Genomic DNA, 17019 nt, shown 5'->3' with positions numbered 1-17019 from the left:
AGTTGTTTGACAGACATTGCTAAGAAAAATATACCCCATAGCTTCATTTTAAGAAGCAAAATTCAAGAGGCTCCTGGGTGGCTCAGGTGGTTAAGCATCCAACTCTTGATTTAGGCTCAGGTCATGATCTCAGGATTTGTGAGATCGAACCCTGCGTGGGGCTCTGTACTGACAGCGTGGAGCCTGCTTGGGATTCTCTCTCTCCCTCTCTCTGCTTCTCTCCTACTCAAGCTCTCACTCCCTTTCTCTCTCTCTCTGTCTCTCTCTCTCTGTCTCTCTCTCAAAAATAAATAAAAAGCGTTAAAAAAAAGCAGCAAAATTCAAGCCCTCGAAAACTTATTTGGATAGCATTGTAAGTGTGGGTACTAGCGATTCACTCTTTCCAGATAGTTCCAAGGGAAACTATTGCCATGATCTACAGGTATCTCTTTATTGAGGGTCATTGCGAGCCACAGAAGAATTCCAGCAGACTCATTTACAATCACACTCATCTTCAATAGCCATATTTGTACCTTCGTGTGTAATGAGGTGATTTATCATGGAATGTCAGCCATAGAGAGTTCAGTATAAATGAATTTGGTTTCTTAAAAAAAGGTATTTATATCTAAACACTTTTACAATAATCTGACATTGCCCTTTAAAGGTAAGCACATATTATGTGATTTGCATATGAAGAAACCAGGCATTACTCTTACTTGACTGACTGTCAGCTTCAGCAGCTGCACCTGGTAGTCCCCAGGTCTGTCATTGTTTCCATGATAGAGCTCATTTTTCAAGGGTTAATAACATAGACCTTAACATTCACTTTGGGTTGAAACTTGGCAACTACTATGAGTATACAGCCTACGGAGCTGATTTTAAACAAAAATGGCTTAAATTGATTTACCCTTTTCAAATTAGAGTATGTCACAATAATGGTACTTTGCATCAGCTCTAATGCTTTACATTTATTGAATGTTAAAATTTGTAAGCTGTTATTCCCAGGTAGTGATTTGGGGGAGGCCAGTTATAGGACAAGTTAAATAGAGATTGGTTTCCATTTCCATTGAGAACTCCAAAAGAAATTTGCAAATTTTGACTATTTTTCTTTTGTAATATCATTGCTGCTTTAAAAGAAGAAATGTTATTGCCCTTACCTTTGATAGAAGAGAGCAGTTGTGGGAGTAAGTGCAGTTTGAAAAGAAAGGTGGAAACAAAATGTTGGAAATCACATTTAGTTGTATAACGCCTTGATCTCAGGATGGATTCCTCTCAGCTCAGCTCCTCTGAGTGGTTTTTGGAATGGGCTGAGCTGGGGTGTGTGTAGTTGTTCATGGTCTTTAGTTTTTCAGTTTTAAAGACTCCACATGGAAAAAAAAGAGGGAATATTTGTATTCACACCATCATATAAATTTTTGCTACTGTCTATGCGCATGTCTATTTTATATACATTTATTAAAAGTATGAACTCTTCCATCCTTCTTACTGAACCAACAGAAGTTAAAACTCCACATTCATTTCTCTTTTTAAAATGACTTAGATGTCAGCATATTTGTATATTTAATGTATAGCCACATTCTAAGGAAAAAATGCTGCTGGCTATTTCTATACTGAAGGCCTCTTCTCAGTGAGAGAAGAACTGGACTAATGAGGACATCAATACTGTCAATTTTAAACTTTGATCAGTTTTTGACTGAGCATGACATAGACAGAAATTTGGAGAAGAAATTCTCATATGTATTAGATAGTAAGACTGAGTTATCATGCGTCAAAGATGCAACTTCATTCTTGTACAAAGACATGGCTGAGGAATAAGAAAAGCCTTAAAGTGGTTAGTATTATAGAGTGGAGTGTAATAAATTAAAGACATGAGTCTTGAGGAATGTAGTCTAGATATAGTCATGTTCAGAGGAAATAGCATTCCCCTTGGAGTGTGGCATTTTGGGATTTGAATTATGTTATCATTTATTAGGTCATTTGTGCAGTCTTGAGCATGCTCACTATACCTGTTGATACTCAACAAAGTGTTAACAGTGGCTGTCTTCCAGCCTTTTGGTAAGAATGAAAAATAATGTCTGTAAAGTATTTGTCACATAGTAGTTGCTTAACAAGTGGAATTATTGTGATGGTGTAATTATAAGGATTTAAAAAGAGAGTTCCTGCCAATCATATTATCTCCTTCTGAGAGGTCTCAGGGTACACGTATATCTACAATCTTCTTGGTGGTAACTTCCTCAGAAATCTTCATAATTTCTCTTTGTGACTCTCACACCCAGGAAAAGACACTTTACACCTATAAAATAGGCAAAGGGGACAGTGCTGCCCAAAGAAGTATCTATGGTACCTATACAGATGGCATCTGGCCAACCAATCTGATCCTCTCTATGAGAAGTTTATATCCTAATCATATAGAAAATGGTAAGGCAGGAGAGTGGTAAAAGCAGAAAGACGTACAGATGAGAAGGCAGTAAGCCCCTATGGGCTAAAAAGAAGAGTAGAGAGAAGCCATAATATAGTGATAGTAAACAAATCAGTCACGGCAGAAGCACTGAAGCAAAAAACTGGGTCACTGAAATGGTGGAACAATTGAGCCATAAGCAATAGACGCATCTTCTGGAGGAGAAACTGTGAGGATAGTGGAGTGTTCTAGGAGTAATCCTACTCGAGTTGTGGCTGTACTTGGAATGATATTTCAGTTCTCCCACAAACCTGGTTCTATGCTGCCTTTAGAGGGTTTCTGGTCGCTTACTTCTCCAGTTATGTTACAATAAAGGCCCTTTCACTGAGGTAATTTGAGTGTATCTTCCAAAAAGCTCAATAAATATGTTGCTTGATCTATAGATCAAAGTCAACTTAGAGAGAGGACCCTAGGGATTTTCCCTAGAGTGCAAGTAAAGTCATGGATGTGTGAAGCAGTGTGGTATTTGAAGAAACTGTGAAAGGTTTGGTGTTCCTGGGCCATAAAATGTGAGTCAGGGAGAAGTGAGAGATGAAGCTGGGGAGGTCAGCAGGGGCAAGCTCTTTAAGACAAAGTAGGAAATGTGAAGGAGCTTGCAAAACATCTTATGGCTGAGGGAGTCATTTAAGAATTTCTAAGAAGGGAAATGATATGATTAGATTTTCTTTAGGCAGAGAAAAAAGGTTGTTCTGTGGAAGATCATTTGAAGGTGACAAGGCTAACTAACGGGAGACAGATGGGGGAAGTACTAAGTGGATGGGCTTCTGATTACCAGGGCTTTAAATAAGGAAGTGGCAGTAGGAATGGTGAGGAGGATATGGTATTCAACAGAATTTTAATTAGGTCAGAAATACTTGGTTAATGTAGAGAATGAAGGGGTCAGTCAAGGGTGGTTCCTATATTTCTAGTTTGGGTGTCTCCAGGGATTGGGGTGATACCAATGTAGAAAGAGAATACAGGAGGATGAGATGGATTTGAGAGAAGATGGAACACACTATTTTGGACGTGCTGTTTATGATGTCTATGGGACATCCAGGTAGGGTTGTTTAAGAGGTAGTTATATGTATAATATGAAATCAGGGAAGAAGTCAGTGCTGGGGACAGAGAACACATCCCTTTTATGAGGTAGTTGGAGTCACAAGGATGGAAGAGGATATGGAAGGGCAGGGGAGGAATAGCATTCAGAAGGTGAAGAAACACCATGGAAAGGGTAGGCAGAGGAAGGGGAGCCCACATCAAAAGGAGAGAAGGGATAGTCAGAGTGGAATGAAGAAAGTCAGGAGAGGATGGTGGAATTGCTGTCAAGAGAGGATAGAGTTCCATTAAGAAGGAAGTAATGATCAACATAATTTGCTGTGGCAATGAAATACAGAAAGAAGACTACTGAAACGAGGGAAGTTCTGGTGGGAAGGAGGGTTTGGAAGACATTGCAATGGAGCCCTGACCAGAAATGAATGGATATTGGTGTTTTGACAAGTTCAGCTGGAAATACGGTGGGGAGGGGAGAGAGGCTGGGCCGTAGCTGAGGGAGATATGGGGATGAGAGAGATAGAGAATCGAGGTAGATTTTCTTTTTCAAATAATGGGAGTTTATAGGCAAAAGAGGAGAGAGAGGAGCTTAATTCGAGATATAAGTGAGAGTTTCACTCATTAAATGAGGTCTCAAAGAAGAGAGATGAGTCTTAAAGGTAAAGTCATCTCATTCTCTGAGACTGAGGGAAAGTGTCAATGTGTGTGGCCACTGACACACTTGGCTGTGGTGGCCATAGTGGCGTGGAAAGCCAGAGGGTGAGCTCATGCCTGTGGATTCCATTTTCCCAATGAGGAGGGAGGCAATGTGGACTGCTGTGAGTGAGAGGTACAGGGCTGAGCCTCTAGGGAGACTGGAGAAGGTCTGGAATTCACAGTTACATTCAGGAGGAAGAGAAGGAGCTGATTATAAGGTGATAAAATGCTTATCAGAGCCTGAAGGCAGAGAAATTCAGAGACCGTGAATACGTGTAGTGATGCCCTTCTGCAAGGTTATAGGAGCTTTTCTCAGGCAGTGCTCAGCTGCCTATAATTAAGTTTATATCTTAAAACTGCATTCAAGTTTTTCATGTGTGGTCATTCGAATATGCATGGTCCTCTTTGGGTTCATTCTGAATGCATCGAAATGAGAATCAGGAGGGCTTCATACTGAGATGGTGGCATTTGGTCTGGACACTGTGGAGTGATCCTTAACCCTATCTCATATTTTGTTTGGTTTTCCAATTCAAGCCACATTCTCTTGGAACGAGAGCACATATATTTGTTTTTTTGTTTTTTTTTTACATAAAGCAAATTCACATTTGGGGGGAGATATGTTAAAGAATCTACTGTCACTTCTTGGGCACCTTGGATCATCCAAGAACCAAAATCATGGCTGTGGCTGTCTCTGCTTCCTTCCTGACAGAAAATGTATTCAAGCAGTAGCTCAGGCACAAATGCCTGAAACAAGTGGATTTACAGTGTTTAACACTTGGGCCCCACTGATCTGCTGGCTGCGTCATCCTCATTATCTGTGCTAACTCCTAAAGACTTGAGAAGCAGTTTTGTATAAAATAAAGGCTTATCTGAAGCTTTGCTCCCAGCTCCAACTGAATGCCAAATTTCTTTGAGTATGAAAATGCTGGCAGAAATCTTTTCTTGTCAACATGTATCGCTTTTATTCTCTTTTTGCTCCTCCGACTTCTGGCTGGACACGTGAAGAAACGTGAAAACAGCTGTGGAAGAGTTGTGTAGGAGGCAGTAATGGCTCTTTTAACAGCAGGGAATAGAAAGATCTCAAAAGTGAAGCCTATTGTCAGGAGACTTGCGCCCGCCCTGGCCGACTTCCAAGTGAGAGTTAGTTTGGATTAGACTTGGGTTGGGTAACATTTAATTTCTGAAGCGGAGATTTAAATCAAATTGTTAACCTCTCAAAGTTTAACCACCCACAGGTGATGATGGCACTTTAAAAAAATTACATAAAGATGCCCGATTCTTGGTAATAATTATAACGATACCGCATGTGTTCTTCTCAAATTTTCTGTCCTTGAGCCTTTGCCTTAAAACACTACTCAACATTTTTCGTGTGCGGCTGTTTGGAAATAGAGTTCTTTTTTTGGTGTTATTGTGGAATGAAGTAATTACCTACTTAACTTTTGGATGTTCAGTTAGTTTGATTCGAAAACATTCACCAAATAATTTCCCTGTAGATTTCAATTAGCGGAAGACTTATCTGCATTAGCCTTGCAGATGGGGTGGCCAAACTATATTGATTATCAGACTGTAAGGAATTATCTACAGCACAAAGGCCAAACCAAAACAGATAAGTGGCTCATCATACACACATTTATGAGCCGATGGAATGACAGTCCTCATTTGAAAGCAAACAGTATAAATTTGGCCCATACCACAGTGGGTGTGAAAATTGCAAGGTAAAATAAAACAGATGAGACCATTTAAGTTTGAAATGGAAGAACAGATCACTGGCAACAGCTATTTACTTTCACAGTCACTAAAATAGGGTGTTTTGTTGTGAAAACTATCAATACAGGGTGATGGATACCCTGCTTAAAGTGCCAATATGATGCCATTCTGAACTGCAAAACGATTTCATTACAAGTGTATGGGGAACCTTTAAACATGACATTACGATGCGACTATAATGTAAGATAACAATGGAAAAACAATTTCAGAGTAAGTGTAAGGAGACTATAACCATGCAGTTAGAAGGCCACTGGAATGTGAGATTATAATAGCTCAACATTAAAATGGTGAAAAGGATATGGTCAATTGCTTTTTTTCTTAAACTGGGAATAACCTAGACAACATTTATACTCATGAATAGTATAGTCGTGGGACTATATTTTAGGGAGGAGGAAAACCTGTCACCACTACAACCAGTTCTCATCCCATTCAAAAGTGTATCCCCATCTTATTTCCCTTTCTTGAAGTTAAGACAGTTTTTTCTGACCTTATCATTCTCCTTCAACCATACCACCTTGAGGCTCTGTTGCAAGTTCATAAACATTTTCTTTCTTACTCACATGTAGCCCTATGACTTGGCCTATTAGCCACCTATGGGGTATGATTTGTGTTCACCTAGGCTGGTTTTCTATTGTACACCTTGCCTCTCTGGCCTCTGGTTGTCACTGGACCTGAGTGGAAATCTTACCATCAGAGATGCATTCCCTCAGGTCTAAAAGGAATTTTCATTTTCAAGAGCATCTAATGAATGAAAGTTGAAGAAACACTTAATGAATTTCTAAAATTTAAGAACCTGTTTGAGGGGGGTTAACTTGAATAATCTGAGAAGCACAGACTCTGTCATCCGATAGATGTGAGTTCATGTCCCAGCTATTACACTGAGTTGTGTGTGAACCTGAAGACTTTTCCTAGGTCTTGATTTCCTCATCTGTAAAATGGAGCTAACAACAGCACTTAATTCCTAGAGTAACTATAGAGTGAAATATACACTTTGTGTGAAACATTTTGCATGGTACCTTCCCAATAAGAGGGATTCTGGAAATACTCTTTCCATGTAGATATAGAGAAAGATAAAAGAATGGTTTGGGATCTTGGAGAGTGAAGCCAAGGAGAGAGACTGGGACTTAGTGACAGTGTAAGGGAGAGTATTTCCCCCTGATTTCATTTACAATTTCTCTTTGAGCCCCTCTAGTTCAGTTCTGATGGAACAGTCTCTTAGTCTTGATTATCTAAGGCATGCTGGAGTTTTTATATCTTTTCCTGCTATTCTGCACCTTTAGGTTGTAGTTTTTATCCATAATTATACCTCACTTAGTACTGCTTTCTCTAGGATAGTGGAAAATTCTGTCCCTGAGAGATAACTGTGGCCACTGACTATGCTGTGTGTCACTGGGCCTCTTTCCTTTAAGCTTCTGATTGGCCTGGTGCTACCTTAAATAAAGTTAACTTGTCTTGGATCACAACTTGGAGTTGACATTTATTAACTGCTATTATACAAAAGTATGTAACCAGAAAATTTGGTATGCCCTGGAACCAGTTTTAAATCTGTTCATCAATATCATACCTAAAGGACCGATTCACTAATAAGATCAAACATGATTTGATGAGCATAGAATAAAACCTTTTTTCCTCAGAGTTTCTTTCTGTTAAGAGTCTTGATTTTAACTGTGGTATTATTTTTGTCTAAAGCCCTCATGACATTAACAAAACATTCTCATGAAAGAGTTACTTGCCTCTAAAAATATATTCTTGGATTACTCAGGTTTAATGGCTTCATTTAGTGTACCCTTGGCTTATTTCCTTAAAGGTACTGCTATAGGGATGAGCCGTCAAAGGAAACAACACACTAATCTTGAACTCCTTGAGAGCAGGGCCCATAATACACATACAGTTATGGTCCTAGACCTTAGCAGTGCCAGACATTGAAGGTGATTGAGAAATGAGTTTTGGATAAATTTTATGAAGACTGTAAACCAAACCAGATTATTCAAAGCAGTATAATCTGGGGTGATCTGGAATGCAGTGCAACTGCTTTGTACTCAGCCCTTAATGAGCACCAACTATGTGAAAGAAAGAAATGAAGGTTAGCATCAAGGACATAACATGGAAGTGAGATTGGACAAGAACCTTATTTCTTATGTGTCTAATGTGTGTAAGACCTTCACATGCTTCATTGCTTCATTGTTCATTCAATCTTTTTTTTTTAATTTTTTTTAATGTTTATTTATTTTTGAGACAGAGAGAGACAGAGCATGAATGGGGGAGGGGCAGAGAGAGAGGGAGACACAGAATCGGAAGCAGGCTCCAGGCTCTGAGCCATCAGCCCAGAGCCCGATGCGGGGCTCGAACTCACAAACCGTGAGATCGTGACCTGAGCTGAAGTCGGACGCTCAACCGACTGAGCCACCCAGGCGCCCCGTTCATTCAATCTTTAAAACAACCCTTAGATATCAGTATTGCTATCCATAATGCTAAGAGAGGCTGTGAGACTTGTCTGAAGTCACATACACGTAAGTGCTAGGTTTTGAACATACCTGTTTGGTTACAAATCCTTTGCTATTTCTGCTCTGTCATGTTGCTGCTCCTGTGTGAATTTAATTACAGTCTAACAGAAGAGAAGAGACAAGAACATAAAAGACTGATGGCAAAGTAGTCTGTGATAAATATCATTTGAGCAGAATGAAACACACCAAAGGGTCTGAATGAGGAAAAGATCACTTCTGCCTGAGGTTCAGTCCTCATCATGCCTTTTTTCCTCTTTTTTCTTCCATCTGCTTTATTGGGGATGCTGTTTTCCCCAACTGGTATGCCCTCTTTTTCTACAAGCAATGGTCAACACAGACTTTACAACCTGCTTAAATCAATAATTGTTGCATACTAAAAAACACTAGTCCTTAGGCCACTTGCTGTATTCCAGATCTCTTCTCCTTTTCTCCCAGCCTGGATGATCCTCTTTCTCTTTCCAGTGAGAGTTGAAGGTATACTTACTCTTTCGGGTCCAAATCAAATTCACTTTCTGGAAACTCTTCCCCCATCACAGTTAGTACTACCTTCTCTCTTTTTCTGCCAGCACATTGGTCATATATCTCTTTGGTACTTGTTACCTACTGTCTAGCAACGTGGAGTATCCTGATGGCAGATCAAGCTGTGTTTTCCTTTGGGATTTGGACATCTCTGAGCATATCTGCCATACTAGCAAAGTGGACTTGTTGGTAGTCCACTCACCCGAGGAATGGAGAAGTCTCTTTGGGTGGCAGGGATAAGGTTGGGAAAACAGAGAATCAGAAACACATACTTTGTCCAAAACATATCACCTTTGTGGTAGGAGGATGGGTTTCCTTGATGATTCCAGACTTCCTTGTGCTCCCATCCAGTTGTGCCTGAGTCAGAAGGTGGTGGGACATAGAAGAGGCAGTAACTAAAACATCTGAGACTGTTTTCATACAAACTATCTGTGAGATGTTTGGGACAAGAAAGTAGCCTCGCTAGAGAGTGACATACAGAGTAACACTATATGCATATGGTACTAATCTTTGGGCATTATACAGCAAGTGCATCAGAACTGTGGAGACCACAGTCTGGCTTGAGTTCATCACGGGCTTTAGCAGAGAATATTTGTCCGTGAAGTCTGTAGATTTCTGGGCAAAATGTTAAGCTGTATGGCAAGAGGACCACAATTCCATGTGCATGTGATATTTTGTTGATGGGCAAACTGGTATGTCTCCCAAATGGATGCAGTACGTCCCTTCAAATATGTGTAGAAACTATTTCAATGGATGAATACAAGTTTATTGAAAGAATTGCTACATTCATAGCAACTTGTGTCAGTATATATTTTTTCACCTAACATATAAAATATACCTATTTTTGAATAAATGTAAGTGAATATGAAGCTTTTCAGTGTTAGAAAGACATTTCCATACTCACCAATGCTGTGAATGGTGAGGGGTGGAGTTAGTGACACCTGGTGGTGGCAGCTCCTACTAGATGACTTGACTCCATGAAGACTGGTCCTGGCCCTTCTTTACTATTAAACACATAGACATTGGTGCATGGCATTTAGTAAGTCAATACTGACTGAATGAATAAGGGAATGAATGAGTAAAGTTGGGATGACAAATGTCTACCTTTCTACTTCTGAATTCTGACATGTTACATAGAACTCCAGGTTTAGGTTCCCTGAAAATAAGAAAAAATAAAAAGAAAGAAGCTTTCAGTTTTCAGTCAGTTGGTACATAAATATTATGCTAATTAATGTGATGAAGTCATGTGATCTAGTCATACGGATCAGCCCACGTATGATCTTATTCCCATCCAAGGATTCAGTTGAGATGGGAATAATAATTTAATGTAGTGCACCTCATTTGTGACTGTCACAATAAAACCTTGACGTATGTTAGTTGTAAGAAAAAGATCCATGTCATTTGAATTTTCCTTCACTAATTTTAAAATATGAATTATAAAGGCTTTTGACTAAAAATGGAAATACTCTTTATTGAATTCTTCAAAGGGAATAAAACATGTACTCAGGATAATTTTAATTAAAATATTTCTATGAAGAGGTGTCAGATTTGGCTGTGACGTGAGCCAGGTCTCCTAATCAGCTTCATACGTGGGCCAGAGATTTTACTCCAAACTCTATGAGTAAAACCAGTACAGGCAATTCCTAAGTTTCTCTTTTCCTCACCTCTGGGACTGTCAACTCTTAGAAAATCTGAGTAGGTCCTAATTTATAAACTTTCAATTATGCTCATGCTATTGAAACATCATGGGAGAGATAATAAGAGGAAGCAGAATCATGAAAATCAGAGAATCCCAAATGGCTCAAGTGGAAAAGAAGTTTAGAGATTATCATAGTCCATCCTGTCCACCTTACAGATATAGTCCTAAATACGAAGTGACTGGTACAAGGTCACATATCCAGTTAGTTCTAGAGTTAGATCATCAAGATTTTTCTTGCCTCAAAACCTCTACTTGGCAGTGGTCTCCATTAAAAAAAAAACAACAAAAACAACCCCCCCACAATGTATCCAGGTTTTTAGCTCCAATGTCACCTCTTCTAATGTTCGATAAACCTAATGACTTCCTATAAACATATTTTCCATTTGCCCTTCTAGAGCATCTTTGCACCTGCTCCAGTGAGTCGACCTTTAAGGACAATATCAGTAGGTTCCATTGCCCCCTGACTTCTGGGTTGGGTTTGGCCAATGGGAGACTTGGCAAGGGTGTTGGTAGGCAGGAGGAAATTGAGGTCAGTGCATTTATTATCATGGTGGCCTGGCAATATGACTATAAGCCATTGGTGGCTGTGTTCACTACTAAAAGCCACAGTTCCTATGGGAGACCCTCCTTCAGTTATAGCTTTCTCTTTGGGTTCTGGTAACTGCTCCATTCCTTTGTCCATTCGACCTAGGCTTAGTATTGGCTCCCACTTTTTATTAGTCCCACTTTTTATTAGTGAAGGTACTTCACTGTTCCTTATTGGCTTATCTTATACTCCCCACACCATTTAAACAGTACCTTTATTAACCTCTCTTCAGTTTCCCCATTGAGTATAAAATTGATTTCCTGCTTGAGCCCTGATTACTATACCCCTCCTCTGTTGGCTTATTTTTTCCCCTCATAGCACAAATAACAAGCTACCTTCAACTTATTGTTTGTTTGTTTGTTTGTTTAATTTCCTTATAATCTGGCCTCTTGATCAGAATGTGTTTCCATGGCTTGGCACAGTGTCTGACACATAGAAGGTACTTGATAAATGTTTGTTGATGAATAGATCCAGGTGTACAAAACTTCTAGCTCAAATTTTTCTTTTCTTTCTTTCTTTCTTTCTTTCTTTCTTTCTTTCTTTCTTTCTTCTCTTTCTTTTAATGTTTATTTAATTTTGAGAGAGACAGAGTGTGAGTGTGGGAGGGAGAGAGAAGAGAGGGAGATACAGAATCTGAAACAGGCTCCAGACTCCCAGCTGTCAGCAAAGAGCCTGACGTGGGGCTCCAACCCATGAACGGTAAGATCATGGCCTGAGCTGAAGTTGAATGCTTACTGACTGAGCCACTCAGGTGCCCCTCAAAAAATCTTTCTACACATTATAATGAGAATAACCCTATAGAACTTTTAGGCATGAATCTACTTAAAGGGGAATTTTAATTCACTTCAAGCTACAATAGAATTAAGTAGGTTTTTGTGGCTGGTGACTACTATTAATATATAGCTTCTATGGTAAAGTGTACTTTAGATCAATCCATTATTTTCCATTATATTGTAATTTCATCAAAGCAGGGACCAGGTGGATCTTGCCCATGGTTTATGCCCAAAGCTTTGGACGCTGCCTGGTACAGTGGTAAATTTTACTTGGTGCGAAATACCAAGCTGAACACTGGTGACCTGGAGATACATAAAGTGTAGTGCTACCCTGAGGGACCCATAGTCTTACTGAAGAGACTAACATATGAACAAAATCACAGGTGATGTAATGAGAAAGTGTTTCAGGGTCACAGAGAGAGGAAAAAGGCCAGTGAACTCTTGGCAGATGATCTGGTGGAGGGGGAAGGGGGCTTTCTATGATTTTTCCTTTTCTGAAACTACTTATTCAGTAGCATTAATTCAAAACTACAGGTTCTAAAGTGATATTTTGCAACCCAATCCAATCAGGAGCTGGATATTTCATATAAATATGAAGCTTTCCTGCTTCTTGCTGCTGGTTTTATATTTTCCTTCTTTTATCCTTTTATTTTCTTCAGAGAAAAAGTGAAAGAAGTAAAGATCATCTTTGATATGGATTTCCTGAGTGTTGGCCATGTTCAAAAGATGATAAAATCTTGTTTTTCAAGAGTACTCTTTTAGAGCATCGGGAAACTTATCTGACATTGACTGTAGGGGGAAAAAATGAACAACAACAACAAAAAGGAAATAAAGAAAAACTTGTTATATTCCCCACCAGAGGGAGACAATTTTTTCCTTTTGCGTTTCAAAACCTAATTCTGATTAACACAGATTTGAAGAGTACAATACAAGGTTTACTAGGGCTGATTAATACCCAGGGGAAAAAACAAACTTACAATCTAATTTGTTTACTTTTGTCTTTTAATATCAATTATTTTCGAGATCTAAGTTCTGTTCTGCCAGCACAGTAAATGCTACTTAAGATGCATGGAACTTTAAGAGCTACTTGTTATTTCAATGTCGACTTTATCTCTAATATATTAGTATTGGATTCAGATAGGACACTGATAATATAACAACATGGAATAATTTAGCATAATTATTTTCTGTATTAAGACGTTTAGAAATCAACCCAAACTAATAGAGACAGGGGCATGGTGGTGGTGGAGGAGGACGAACTGGTAGCAATGTCTCTTTCTGTTGGCAAGACTATAGATGACGTAATAAGCTGAAGTCGACTCGTCAGTTTTCAATATGCTGCGACTCTTTCAAACTTTTGAAAAGAATTGACTCACAGTAGTTGCTAATTAGGAGAAACAATACGTGAGCAGCCACTGCTATCTATGGCATTATCTGTGCTTAGGATAATAACATTTTATTGAAAATGTAGAAAATCATGCAAGACCTACTGTACTCTTAAAAGGTCCAATTTCATGCCCCAATTTAATAGAGAGAGTGTGAGATCTACATGTCCAGTGTAATTACTTGGACATTTCATTCTTCTCTGTGGTTCTTTTTGGAAACCAGTTCAGATCTGACCTTGTGTAAGTGTTTTTTAAATGGCTCTGAAACATTTTACAAATCCAATTAGTGCACAGTCAGATCTTCTCAGCTCACCTCATTTGACACAGAGTACCTGCCAAGTAGCCTTACTGCTTATTGTGATCCTTATTTATTTCCTTTCTTTGTCGTTTTTTTAGAAATGTGCAGCTAGACGTGGAATAGTTCTCAGAGGCTCACATTTAAATGTGGGGATGATATGGAGGCGTTAGGCAAAATATTTTGTCTAGGGTAGGAACATGAGTTTCTCATCATAATTCAGTGAAGGTAAATGGATGCTTTGGAAAAGCACAGAGTGTCACTTAAGTTTCGCTTGCCTCAGGTATCATTTAATCAGCAAGCACAGTTAATAATTCTGCTTTTCTATTTGTCAAGATCTCAATATTTTTTCAATATGAGGTCTGCTCCAGTGTACTTTACATGACACTTTTATAATTAGTGGTACTTGAGAATTTGGCAGTTTTAAAAATTCATACAACATTCTTAGTTACAATTTATAAATGATTTTAAAGTATAATAACATTCATCTTTACAAGTTATATGCAAACAAATATGCAAATTCAGAAATAAATATGCAAACATATAAAATGTTTTTGAATTAAGTAGTCCTTAACATTTTTAATGAAATCAATATTTTATTCATATTTTGCACACAATTTTGAGTACTTACTGATTTGAGGGGGTCTACGGCATATAGGCTTTTGCATATTGCAACTCTAACTACCAGCAACAGGAGGAAATGAGAATGATTCATTTTTGTGGTTAAAATACGAAAGGATGATTTAGCAGACAAACCTAATAGGTGCTGTTGACTGGATTACTGATGCAACTAAAATGGTCTTTCTGCTCCTTGAACTCGTAACGTTACAAGGAACCTCTCCTTTTTTAGATGACACAAAACCTGTTGGGATCTCAAGAAGATAAAGTTGAGGACATCAACAAAGTGCCCATTTAACTTCTTGGGTTGGTGATTAATAGAGGCTAATAAACTGACTTGTTCCCCATGGATTTTTGATGTATTAAAGCCTGAAAGGAGAAGAATGCAGGGGGCAGTATGAGATGAACAAAGGATTATTGGAAAATGCACTTTCAATGGAGAAGTCACTAAATAAGAGTAGAGATTCAATAAGTTGCTTATGATTTAAAGAAAATCTATTCAAAACGTTAACCGACTCAAAATTTTAGTTTGCTCATTCAGCAAACACTCATCTTTAAGGCTTGGCTTCAGTTGTCACTCTTCAAGGCAGATTTCTCACTACCAGGGTCTTCCTTCTTTGAATTTATACTGCATTCTAAGTCAATCAGGTGCAGGTTTTTCTACCCTCATTCTGGGCGAGGACTAGACCTGGTGCTATTGGGGGTACAAAGAAGGAGAAGACTTAATAAGTTAGCATCACACAGTTTAGGTCTAAAATGTTCTTCAATTTTTACCTTGCTTTATGATTATTTTTTAAATGGCAAATTTCTTGAAGGAAAAGAACATCATTTGTATAAAAAACGGTAAAAGGATTTATTTTGAATGGCCACTCTGATGAATGAGTAGTTGCTCACGGGAATGCTATGTAAAGAGGGATTCTGAGTTTGTGTCAGTATCGAACCAACACTGCCATGTTTTTGTCATCCTTGCTCAACTTAGAATCTTTTTTTAGTAGTAGCATTTCTTTTATTAGAGAATGAGAGCTTTATGATCCATTTAATTTCCCTTTTTTTTAGCTGCCGGAAACTCAGGGGAAAGTTCTAATATAATTTTCTTTATCTCTTTATTACTCAATTTTTTCTTTTATTTTGTGGACTATGTTACTGTATTCTAATGTGTTTTAAACAGCCAGTTGCTTTAAATCTTTCTGAAAAAAAATAGATAATTACATATTCTTCTTTCTGTAAACTTTATGGTGCCTAGCATAGGTGCAGGGCCCCAAAGGAAGCATAGAATAGATACACTTTGATTGCATAGAGAACACTGAACTTGATGCTATCGGGGTCTCATATGGTAAATGCATAATGATGTATGAATGAGTGAGTGAATAAATGAATGATTTCAGAGGGAATTCAAAGCATGAGAAGGATCATGATGGGATGTGATTTATCAGGGAAGGCATGGGACTGGAGATGAATCTTGGCTAATACCTTTAAAAAAGGCATAGACTAAAGATTGGAATAGTAGGAAATAGCTTGGTGGAGAATAAAGGTTTAGGAGGAATTTACAATGACAGGAGCCATAATGCAATAATATTGGACTCTTCTTACATGGGCCTATTTGCTTGGGTGGAATGTAAGATTTCAGAGATAAAAACTTAAAAATAAAAATTCATTCGGGACACATTAATGTAGTCATCCAGACAGAATTTCCAGGGTGCTTTTATGTTGTTTGTTGATGAAGATAATCCTGCCACCTACATTTATTTCAAATTCAGAAACAAAAGACACAAGATGTGATGATTTAAACTTGTAGATTTAGGGCAAAATTTTTCATTTACATGCCTCACAAATTAATCCCTTCATAGAATCAGAATAAGAAGTTGAAATTCTGATTCTCTGCAAACTGCTCCATAATGTCTGTTGGGGACTGGCTTTGTTTATTTGCTGCTGTACGATAGTCTTAGGTAAACAATATATGGTTATAGCCATGTGCATCTGGGTAGGCTTCAACATATTTACTATGCAACTTAACATTAAAAAGCCAGATATGCTGCACTTAGCAAAATAACTAAATTTCATTCAGTGTAAAACAAACCCCTACCATCTTTTTGTCAAGTAACCTTGGTCTTTACAGACCATCCCTACCCAATCAGTCACTTCCATATGCTTCTCCTTCTCCTTCTATTCTAGGTTTTTTTTCCTCACATTTGTTTCTCTGGGCTGAATTTCATCTCAGTTGATGCCCAATTCACTTTTCATTCAGTCATAATTGTTTTTGAATTGTCTTAAATTCTCAAATGGATTATGACAATTTGAAAATTAACAATGGTGCCTTAATTGCATGGGGCTGTGTGATCTGCAAAACCCTGTTGGCTGATGTTTTTCCCCCCACCTGTAATTTTTTTTTAACCAAATGTGAAAAGGTAGAAGCACACACACAAGCAGAAAATAGATAGGGTTGTGATTGACAAAAATTCTCGATCTTCCAATATTTGGAAATCAACCACAGATAACTTCAAAACTATTTAATTCAGAAACAGATAAAAGATAGTTCAATCAGGTTTTCTTTTTTAACTCAGTTTCTTTCTCTCATGGAAGTGGGAACATACGCAGGCTGGGACAGCATTTCTGTATGTGTATGGAAATTAAAATCAGAAAAATATAATTATTCTTTAATTATCTGACTTCAGCTGGGCTCTCAATGCAACTTAGCAATCCTCTTACTTGTC

At 38.3% G+C, this 17019-nt stretch overlaps 2 long non-coding RNA genes across 2 annotated transcripts in view; one reads left to right on the top strand and one right to left on the bottom strand.

The window, feature by feature from the left end:
• Positions 1-17019, top strand: part of LOC115521222 — a 97414-nt gene that overhangs the window by 61261 nt on the left and 19134 nt on the right. The window lies entirely within an intron of this gene.
• The window catches only part of LOC115521224, a 56995-nt gene that overhangs the window by 23651 nt on the left and 16325 nt on the right, over positions 1-17019 (bottom strand). The window contains exons 4-7 of the long non-coding RNA XR_004343977.1: positions 10057-10108; positions 9857-9956; positions 9244-9309; positions 8464-8534 (exon numbers count right to left, since the gene is read on the bottom strand). This is a non-coding gene — a long non-coding RNA (uncharacterized LOC115521224). The remainder of the gene's footprint in view (positions 1-8463; positions 8535-9243; positions 9310-9856; positions 9957-10056; positions 10109-17019) is intronic.

The sequence above is a fragment of the Lynx canadensis genome, chromosome C1 (genome assembly GCF_007474595.2).
Source record: "Lynx canadensis isolate LIC74 chromosome C1, mLynCan4.pri.v2, whole genome shotgun sequence".
NCBI classification, from domain to species: domain Eukaryota; kingdom Metazoa; phylum Chordata; class Mammalia; order Carnivora; family Felidae; genus Lynx; species Lynx canadensis.
The sequence above is the reverse complement of the archived record's forward strand: the minus strand, read 5'-3'. Positions and strand labels throughout refer to the sequence as shown.